At 39.4% G+C, this 11,266-nt stretch overlaps 1 long non-coding RNA gene across 1 annotated transcript; it reads right to left on the reverse strand.

The window, feature by feature from the left end:
• Positions 1-9,501: 9,501 nt before the first annotated feature.
• Positions 9,502-11,266, reverse strand: LOC105514406. The gene is made up of 2 exons (XR_001002174.1): positions 11,214-11,266; positions 9,502-10,310 (listed from the first exon to the last, which is right to left on the reverse strand). It is a non-coding gene; the product is annotated as an uncharacterized LOC105514406 (long non-coding RNA).

Genomic DNA, 11,266 nt, shown 5'->3' on the forward strand with positions numbered 1-11,266 from the left:
GGGAGGCGGAGGTTGCAGGGAGCTGAGATTGCACCACTGCACTCCAGCCTGGGCGACAGAGTGAGACTCCGTCTCAAAACAAAAACAAAGACAAAATTAATCATTAAAATGAAGAGGACTGTTGGATTTTAGAGCCTCAGATACGAGGCTTTTTTAAAACCTCCATTGTTGTTAATTATTAGAAAGATACGGCAATGACAATGTAATTTTAGTGATCTAATTAGATTATATTTTTTCTTTAAATTTTAAATTCTGGGTAATCTGTTCATTGAAGGTACTTACTTGGCTGGGGAAGCAATTGAAAGTGTCATTCCTCAGTATGCTTGAAATCTCTCATGCTCTTCATGCCCAACTAAGATATATAAGAGAAAATCCTGTCAGTGGCCATCAGCAGCTGCTGGAGAATGCACCTTTATATCCAGATTCTGGAGTCTTTCAGGCAACCCTCCCTTCTTCCTCTTTGACTTCTGTTTCTCATTCAACTCACCAGATTGGGATACTCATGTGTGTGGAGGAGATTCTCAGTCTCTTTGAGTTTCAGATTTCTCATCTGTGGAATTAAAGTGTCTACTTTTTTGAGGAAATAATATATGAACATACATAGAACAATGTCTGGCACAGGCTAAATGCTCCAAAAATGGGAACAATTATTATTTTCTCCTCAGACTTTTACCTTATTTTGAAAGTAAGCAGGCTGGGCATGGTGGCTCACGCCTGTAATCTCAGCACTTTGGGAGGCCGAGGCAGGCGGATTACCTAAGGTCGGGAGTTCGAGACCAGCCTGACCAACATGGAGAAACCCCGTCTCTACTTGTGGGTGGAAAGCCACCCGGGTGCCGAGGCAGGAGACTGAAGGCACAAACTGTTCCAGTATAATAAAACAAAAATAATTAGAATACAAAAAGTTATAGTAAAAAATAAGATACAGATATGATTATATATAAATATTATCAATCATTAGTGGGTAGTGTTGCTCTTTGTTTTATTATTATCATAATCTCTGTTTTATAACCATATCCTAGAAAACATCAGGCCATGCAGAGTCAGGAGCTGAAGGGACATTGTGAGAAGTGACCAAAAGACAAGAGTGTGAGCTCTCTGTCATGCCGGGATAAGGGCTACTTGAGGGCTCCTTGGTCTAGCGGTAACGTCAATGCCTGGGAAGGCAGTTACTTAGCAGGCCGGGAAAGGGAGTCTCCCTTTCCCCGGGGGAGTTAGAGAACACTCTGCTCCACCAACTCCTGTGGGAGGCCTGACATTAGCCAGGCCTGCCTGCAGTCATCCGGGGGCTGAAACGTCTCCCTGTGGTGCTGTGCTTCAGTGGTCACGCTCCTTGTCCACTTTCATGTTCCACCTGCACACCTGGCACCTCCTTTTAAGTTCTTAAAAGATAGCAGTAACAAAATCAGTGAAAGTGTTAAAGTCTTAGATCTTTCTGATAAGTGCACCGAAGAAATGCTGACGTATACTGTCCTCCCTCTCTGCTTCAGCTATCACAAAGGGAAAGGCCCAGTCAACGTGGACACGTGATTTGCTTGACCTTATCAATCATTTGAGATGACTCACACTCCTTACCCTGCCCCCTTGCCTGGTATACGATAAATAGCAGCACGTGCAGGCATTGGGGGCCACTACCAGACTCTGAGCACTGGTGGTCGTGGTCCCCTGGGCCCAGCTGTGTTTCCTTCTATCTCTTTGTCTCATGTCTTTATTTTTCTACTCTCTCTCGTCTCCGCACCCAAAGAAAAAACCCACAGGCCCTGTAGGGCTGGACCCTACACTACTAAAAATACAAAATTAGCTGGGCATAGTGCATGCCTGTAATCCCAGCTATTTCTGAGGCTGAGGCAGGAGAATCACTTGAACCCGGGAAGTGGAGGTTGCGGTGAGCTGAGATCAAGCCATTACACTCCAGCCTGGGCTATAAGAGCAAAACTCTATTTCAAAAAGAAGAAAAAGAAAAAGAAAAAAGAAACTATAGGGCATTAATTATAGTAACTTGTATACAGTTTTATCATTTGTGCCAAATGATCATGTAACAAAATTCTGACTGCATATTGTGTATTATGTGTGTGTGTGCACATTAACTATCAAAATGTCTATATTTTGTATCTACAACAAACTCATACATTGGCAGCAACTACAGTGCTATTGGCCAATTACAACAACAACATGAAACACAGACACCGAGAGAAGAAATGTTATGTAAACCCAGAGTGTGAGCATCTCAGAGCACATATTTTCCAAATGTCAGTTAAGAGGGAAAACTCATAGGTACCACAACCAGTGACTTTCCCTCCCTGCCCTGAATTATGGTGAAAGTGTATGAATTATATGACTCATTTTCAGCTATACAATTTAGAGCTCCACTGGAGTTCTGTGGAAGACCAAGTGAGGAGCTTTCAGTTTTGGAAAGTAGACACTCATATGACATAAATCGCCTAGATTCAGGAAAAAGAACAGCTAGGCAGTTTGTACAATTTACAACTCAGGTGCCATGTGATATCATTTCTGTGGGGATTCTCATTCCAAGATAATGAGATTGATGTTAATAAACAATTGAGATTTTTATTGAGTTTCCTTAAAGGTGTAACACAGGGGTCTCTCCCAGAAAAATAGAAAGTAAAACTTCCTACAATACTTCTCTATATCTCTCCTCTCTCCAAAGTTCCCTACTCATGATAGCTGCTAAAATCCTCCTTCTCCTCTTTCAATCTCCCAATCCTTCCATGTTGTTATCTCACAGTTTTCTTTCTGCCCTGTTCACTACCTTCTTCCCACACGGTATAAAATGAGAAGTTCTTCTTGTACCCCTGCACCAACCATACAGAGAAGACAGCTAAAGGCCTCCCAGTTCTCTCTCTCTTCTTGGCAAGAAGCATGTGGCATCCCCTACAAAGTATATTTCTCTCCTGCTGAATGTTTTTTGCATGAGACATTTTCTTACAGAGAAATTCTGGGGACTAACATTCTCCACTTTGTTTTATGTATACAAAACAGAGTATACAACATACATATAAGAAAGATGTGCTGTGTGCGGTGACTCACGCCTATAATCCCAGCACTTTGGGAAGCCGAGGCAGGCGGATCACCTGAGGTCAAGAGTTGGAGACCAGCCTCAACGTAGAGAAACCCCGTCTCTACTAAAAATACAAAAAATAAGCCGGGTGTGGTGGTGCGTGCCTGTAATCCCAGCTACTCAGGAGGCTGAGACAGGAGAATTGCTTGAACCTGGGAGGCAGAGGTTGTGGTGAGCCGAGATCGCACCATTGCATTCCAGCCTGGGCAACAAGCATGAAACTCCATCTCAAAAAGCTATACATATATATACACACACACATATCTGGTTCATTGCAGCCTCAACCACCTAGGCTCAAGCAATCCTCCCACCTCAGCCTCCTGAGCAGCTAGGACTACAAGGCTGTGTCACCACGCCTGGCTAATTTCTAAATTTTTTTGTAGAGATGGGGTCACTCTATGATGCCCAGGCTGATCTCAAACTCCTGGACTCAAATGATCCTCCTGCCTTGGCCTCCCAAAGTCCTGGGATTATAGGCATGAGCCACCACACCTGCCCCTTCTACTCTGTTGTGTTTAGAATGAGAGAATCTTACGGGAGAAATTCCTGTTTTAACTTGTTTTAATCTATTACACAGAAACTGTCTACAGGACTATACTAGATTTCTACTTTTCATCAGTGAAGAAGAAAGTTGTTATGAGGAAAAAACATTTTGTTTTTTTTTTTGAGACGGACTCTCACTCTGTTGCTACGCTGGAGTGCAGTGGCACAATCTCAGCTCACTGCAACTTCTGCCTCCTGGGTTCAAGCAATTCTCCTGCCTCAGCTTCCCGAGTAGCTGGGACTACAGGCGCGCCACCACTCCCAGCTAATTTTTGTATTTTTAGTGGAGACGGGGTTTCACCATGTTGGACAGGATGGTCTCAATCTCTAGACCTTGTGATCCACCCACCTCGGCCTCCCAAAGTGCTGGGATTACAAGCGTAAGCCACTGCGCCCGGCCGGGAAAACCTTTTTGAACGAGATCATGAGTCAACAAAATAAAGAAAATAAACTTCAATCCTTGGATACAACACAGAGAAAAGGAAGGACCCCACAGGAAGGGTGCTTATACCAGAGTTAAAGTTGGATATGGCTTTAAAAGCTTTAAGGACATTAATACAAGTTTTTATAATTATGGAACATATCTAACTACATGAGATCCAAGTATCAAATAGAATCACAGGTTAGATATAGAATCTAGAGTTGGGGGAAAGCTTAGGGAGCATATAGTGGAATTTTCCTCCCAATGCGGGAGTAGCTTTTCCAGAAATCCCAGCACAAGTACATCCACCTTGTGCTTGAACATATCTCATATATCAAAATTCAACTAGTGTTTCCTTGTTCTGCCATCTGAAGCAACAGCCTTGATCAATCTTCAGTAGATAACTTTATAAATATTTTAAGAAATTTGTCATTTTTCATGATCTTTTCTCTAACCCAAATCCCCCAATTCCTTAGTATTTCTTACATCACAAGCATTTTTTAATTGTATTTTTAATGGGCACAAAAATACATTTAGATAGGAATAAGTTCTAGCGTTTGATGGCACAGCAGAGTGCAAAATAGTTAAAAATAATTTATTGTATATTTAAGAAGCTAGAAGAAAGATTTGGAATGTTCCCAACACAAAGAAATGATAAATATTTGAGATGATTAATATCCCAGTTACCCTGATTCGATCACTACACATTGTATGCACACATCAAAATAGAACACATACCCCAGAAATATGTATGCTCAATTTGATGTATGATCAAATAGGATGTATCAATTTAAAAATTAACAAAAATTTATTTTTAATAGACAGATAATTGGATATATTTATGGAGTACAATATGATGTTTTCATATCTGTTTACATTTTGGAATGGTTAAATTAATGAACAAATCCATTATTTCACATACTTTTTTGTGTGGTGAAAACATTTAAAATCTACTGTTTTACAATTTTGAAATATAAAATGTGTTATTATTTATGATAGTCATAATTCTGTGCAATAGATCACTAATGCTTATTCCTTCTAACTGAAACTTTGTACTTTTTGATCAACATCTTCCCATTCCAGCCTGGGCAACTTAGTGAGATCCCATTTCTACAAAAATATTCTTAAATATTAGTCAGGGGAGGTGGCATACACCTGTAGTCCCAGCTACTCTGGAGGCAGAGGTGGGGAGATCACTTCACCCCATGAGTTCCAGGCTATAGTCAGCTAGGATAGCACAACCACACTCCAGACTGGGAAGTATGTATATTTCACATTTTCTTTTTTTCTTTCTTTTTGTTTTTGTATTTGTTTTTTTTAAGAGACAGGATCTCACTCTATTGCCCAAGCTGGAGTGCAATGGTGCAATCCTAGCTCACTGCATCCTTAAACTGCTGTGCTCAAGGAATCCTACTACCTCAGCCTTCCAAAGTGCTGGAATTACAGGTGTGAGCCACCTTTCCCTGGCCCACATTTTCTTTATCTATTTATCTGATTCACCAAGATTGGTTCCATATGTTATTTATTGTGAACAGTGCTACAATGAATATAGCAATGCAGATATCTCTTGGACATATTGATTTTCATTCATTTGGAGACATACCCAGAAGTGAGATTGTTGGATCATACAGCAATTCTACTTTTAGTTTTTTGTAGAAACTCATAGTTTTCCATGATTCCTACCAACAGTGCATGAGTTCCCTTTTCTCCACACCTTCACCAACACTATCTTTCGTCTTTTTGATAAAAGCCATTCTGACAGGTATGTGGTGATATCTCATTGTGGTTTGAATTTGCATTTCCCTGATGATTAGTGATGCTGAGCATCTTTTCACGTATCTGTTGGCCATTCTTATGTCTTTTGAGAAATGTCTGTTTAGGTTCTTTGCCCATTTTTTGATTGGGTTATATGTTTTCTTGCTATTGAATTGTTTAAGTTCCTTATATATTTTGAATATTATCCCCTTCTCAGATGTATGCTTTGCAAATAGTTTTTACTCCCAATCTGTAGGTTGTCTCTTTATTGTTTCCTTTCTTGTGCAAAAGGTTTTTAGTTTGATACAATCTCATTTGTTAATTTTTGCTTTTGTTGCCCGTGATTTTCATATTCAAGAAATCTTTGCCCAGACAAATATCATGGAGCTTCTCCCCTATGTTTTCTTCCATTAGTTTTATAGTTTCAGGTCTTTAAGTCTTTTGTCCATTTTGAGTTGATTTTTGTATATGGTATACCACAAACTTTGTAAACACCCTGCCATCATAGTGGTGCTCTGACTTATCAATATTCTTTTTTAAAAGTGTGTCCTTTTTAACTGAATTCGTATGCTCAACTATTTATTTATTTATTTATTTATTTAGAGACAGAGTCTCTGCTGCCCAGGCTGGAGTGTGCAAGTGGCTCAATTATGGCTCACTGCAGGCTCGACCTCCTAGGCTCAAGTGATCCTCCTGCCTCAGCCTGCTGAGTAGCTAGGACCACAGGCACACGCCACCACACCTGGCTAATTCTTTAATTTTTTGTACAGACAAGGTCTCACTCTGTTGCCCAGGCTGGTCTCAAATTCCTGGTTAAGTGATCCTCCCACCTTGTCCTCCAAAACTGTTGGGATTACTGGCGTAAGCCACTGTGTCTGCCCCAACATTTTTTGTCTGGCATTATTATTATTTTTTTTTAAGAAACAGCTGTGTTTTACATTTTTCATGTAATTGAAGTTTATTCTTTCAACTAGTAAAAAAAGTTTTAAAACCAATCCTTTGTAACTCGTAAATACCCCTCCTTATGATCTTTTAACTTAGTTTTACATATAACAATAAATCTAGGCTGGGCATGGTGGCTCACACCCAAAATCCCAGCACTTTGGGAGGCCAAGGCTGGAGGATCACTTGAGAGACCAGCCTGGGCAACACAGCGAGACGATAGAGACATCTCTATTAAAATTTTTTAAAAATTAGCCCAGTGTGGTGTGGTGCACTCCTGTAATCCCAGCTGCTTGGGAGGCTGAGGATCACTTGAGCCTAGGAGGTTGAGACTGCAGTGAGCTGTGATTGTACCACTGCATTCCAGCCTGGGCAACAGAGTGAGACCCTATCCCAAATGAATGAATGAATATATAAATCTACCTTCTAGAGCCATAGTATAGCAACTTTGTCTCCTTCCAGCAGATGGCACTGAGGATTGTGCACAGTAATTTTAGTCTAGGGCAGTGCTTCCCAGCCTCTTCATGTCATAACACAGCTAGAAAATAAGGATATTTTTGTTGGGTAAAAGATAAGGGTGCTTGCAGCCAAAGAAGACCAGCCTGAGGATCACTTGAGTACCCCTTAGCTGTCGCAGCGTCTGAAGAGGATTAATATCTTGGTACATCTTATAATGAATTGTACTCATTCAGTGTGCCCTGGTATAGTGGTGCCCTGATGTAGGTCATCTTTTTATTAATTTGGGGCCTATTATGAGTTTATGTTTTAAAACTGTGCTTTATAAATATTAATCCCAACATCGATGTCAGTGAGAAAGAAGTGAGAATTTTGAAGGTGGTAGTAAGAGTGATGTGAAGATTTAAAAAGCAGAGATTTAAAAATGAAAATTCATAATAATAAATATACAATAAAGTAGTATGACCCAATTGAAATTAGGAAGAATTCTGAAAAGCAAAGAGTGACTCATGTCGTATGAAAATGCCATTTGCTATGGACTGAATTCCATACCCCCAAAATCCATATGTTGAAGCCCTAACCCCCCATGTAACTGTATTCAAGAGAGGGCCTTTAAGGAGGTGATTAAGGTTAAATGCAGTCATAAAGGCAGAGCCTTGTCCAATAGAACTGGTGCCCTTACACCAAGAGACACCAGACAGCTTGCTCTCTCCCCACCTCTGCCTGCCATGTATGGACCAGTGAGAAGGTGGCCATCTACAAGCCAGGAGGAGAACCTTTACCAGAACCTGATCATGCTGGCATTCTCATCTTAGACTTTCAGCTTCCAGAATTGTGGGAAAACACATTTCTGTCGTTTAAGCCACCTCGTTTAAGGTATTTTGTTAAGGCAGCCAAAGCAGACTAATTCACCATTTTTCTATAACAAACAATAATCAGTAAGAAGAAAAGTAATTGGTAAAATGTACACACTGTTGACTATGTGATGAGAAGATCAGTGTCAACCTTGGGTGCCCATTAACACATTAGGAGATGGTTCAAGTATCTTAAAGGCCTAAGAAAGTAAAATTATGGAAAGCAAGGGTGCTAGGCCCATTTTAATCTGTACAACATCAACATGAGTGGTAGCAGGTGTCAATATACTGCAGCTGCTAAGAAGTTCCTTTAGGATCATCAAGGAGGGGCATTTCCTTCCTTAAGGGACTTCAAATGTAAATCCAAAAAAAAATGCCCTTTAGAACCACTTGCTACTCAAAGTGTGGTCCATGGATCAGCAGAATCAGCATCACCTGGGAGCTTGCTAGAAATGCAGATTCTCACGTCATCCTAGCCCTACCCAATAAGCATCTTCATTTTAACATGATCATCAAGAGATTCATACGTGCCTTAGTTTGGGGTGCACCACTATACAACTTATATCAGTAAAAAGGAGAAGAGTAAGCTTGGTTCTAAAGTTTCAAAGGACTGGCTCACTTTTCTGTTTTCTGGAAATGCGTATGTGGCTTACTCTGAACTTGGGAGTATTGGGACTTATGAACAATGGACATTTTGGAACCTAACCTGTTCATATGTAAAAGAGTTTCTAAAGTTCCAAAATGGGTTCTATATTCCTCTAATCTTCTGAAACAGAGTACAGAGCATAATTTAATTTTTCTTTGTAATTGAGGGCCAAAGCTATGAATATCTGTTTTTTTTTAATTTTTTAATTTTTTATTTTTTTATGAATATCTGTTTTGATCCTGAGATATGGTGATGTCATAAAGCACTTTCAAGTTATAAAGCAGGTGTTTGGTATATGACAGTTCCCTTCACTTTATTTCCATCAGTATATTAGGTTATAAATTTCTCAGATGGCAGACTTGTGGACTATGTTTATCATATTTCCAGTGGAATAAATAGGGTTGTTTAATGTAACTAATTGTGTCAGACTACCATGCATTTTTAATTCATTTTTCTAATTTTTTTGTTTTCCCTGTGCTTATTCTGCCAACTAATTGTGATTGCTCCTCTCAAACTACCTATATTAACAGCATTTCCTTCCCTTGTCTTGTGATTCATAGTTTCTAATCTGCCATGGGCTAGATAAGTGTGTAACTACAGAAATTACAGCATATCTGAAATAATAGCCAAATAGTTTATATGACAGAGATTTCCTGTAAGTGCATGCAGTATTGTTCACGAGTTGACTATGTGGTAATTATTTGCCTAATAATCTCATCTTTTATTTTTCTTTTAGTATCTTAGTTGTGTTTTAGACCACTGAAATGTAAATGAGAGTTAAATGACATCAATATAAGTGATCAAATATTATTAAAGTCAGTAAAATTATTTATTCTTATGATAATGAGTAGTGAAACTCAAACTGGAAAGCCATAATGAAAAGAAGAAACAAAGATTCACTAACAGCAAAAAACAAACAAGAAAAACCACAGCCAGTTTTTTTTTAATTCAAGAAATATAAATACAAGTCAATGGGAATATATAGAAAAGTTTCTGCATACCTTTGAGAACAGACCATACCTTATTCATTTTTGTATTCCTAATACCTAGCCTATTACAAATGTAATACATCTGTAAATGGATCAGATAAAGGAGGAGAAAGAAGAAAATTGTTTCTTCATATTAGGAGAGGGACACCTCATAGAGAATGCCACTAAAAGGGAAGGAGTGATCTACAAACGCCAAATGTGGTTTAAAAACTAGAGAATAAAAAGCCTGGTGGAGGAATATGGAAAGCCAGGCTACAATAAAGAATTGACATTTCTTGGCCGGGCATGGTAATCCTAGCACTTTGGGAGGCCGAGGCAGGCAGATCACCTGAGGTCAGGAGTTCAAGACCACCCTGGCCAACATGGTAAAACCCCATTATCTACTAAAAATACAACAACTAGCCAGGAGTGATGGTGTATACCTGTAGTCCCAGCTACTCAGGAGGCTGAGGCAGGAGAATCTCTTGAGCCCAGGAGATGGAGGTTACAGAGAGCCAAGATGGTGCCACTGAACTCCAGACTGGGTGACAGTCTCAAGGGGAAAAAAAAAAAAAAAAAAAGCTGACATTTCTTGATAGGTGTTCAGTTGTCCAAGGCTCCCACTTCTGTTACACACAATAGAGTCCTAAGTTGGGGATGACAAACAGTAACACACGTGTTATTTCACTTGCATATATGCAGCAGAGATTAATTCAATTACCCACTCTTTCTCACTGAACACAGACTTAGCCTCAGCATCTGTATCAACACTACACCTCAAAGAATCTGAGTTGACACAGGAAACATCATAACTGCCACTTGTGACACTGTCATCACAAATCCACAAAATACCACTTTTATTGGTCTGTAAAAGATTGAAGAGATGTCCTGAAAGAAAGGACCATCATCTTCCAAAGTAAGAGAATGAATCAATTCAGCTTAACTCTGCTATTCAAAAGCAGTGGTCCTCAAACTTTCCCAAGCATCAGAATTGCCTGGAGAGCTTGCTGTAGGGCCCTATCTCCCAGGCTTCTGAATCAGTAGGTCCAGGATTTGGGCCCATAAATCTGCATTTCAAAAACTCTGAGATCTACCATTATAAAGTATACTGGAACAAATTCTAAATATGAAAAACTGAAAATCTTTTGACAGCAAGATAGTAAATCATAACTAGCATAGCTTTATGAAGAAAGATGTAAATTAACACAGTATAATTTATAGTAAAGCAATGGTCTGGAGCTAAATAAACCTTGGTTTGATCTCTGGTTCTGCTAATTATAGGTTCACAATTTTTGCTAAGTTTACTTGAGCTCTATAAGCATTAGTTTCTTCACAGATAAAATAAGGATAAGAAAAATATCCCGTGGAGTTATTGTTAGGAATAAATAGAAAAAAATACATACCTAAAGTTACAAGCACAGTGCCTAGTAGATGGTTCAATCCTGTTCGTTTAATCCTTCATCCTTTTTTCACTTATAGCAGTAATGAAGCAAAAGAGTGAAATATTTTCATAAAGGTTGTAGGGTTTGTTGGGAGGAAAAATATCTACCTTCTAGAAGGGGTGCCATGGCAGTGACAGCACAAGGTCCATGTGGGGTGCCT

This window comes from Colobus angolensis, unplaced genomic scaffold, assembly GCF_000951035.1.
Source record: "Colobus angolensis palliatus isolate OR3802 unplaced genomic scaffold, Cang.pa_1.0 Scaffold244, whole genome shotgun sequence".
NCBI classification, from domain to species: Eukaryota; Metazoa; Chordata; class Mammalia; order Primates; family Cercopithecidae; genus Colobus; species Colobus angolensis.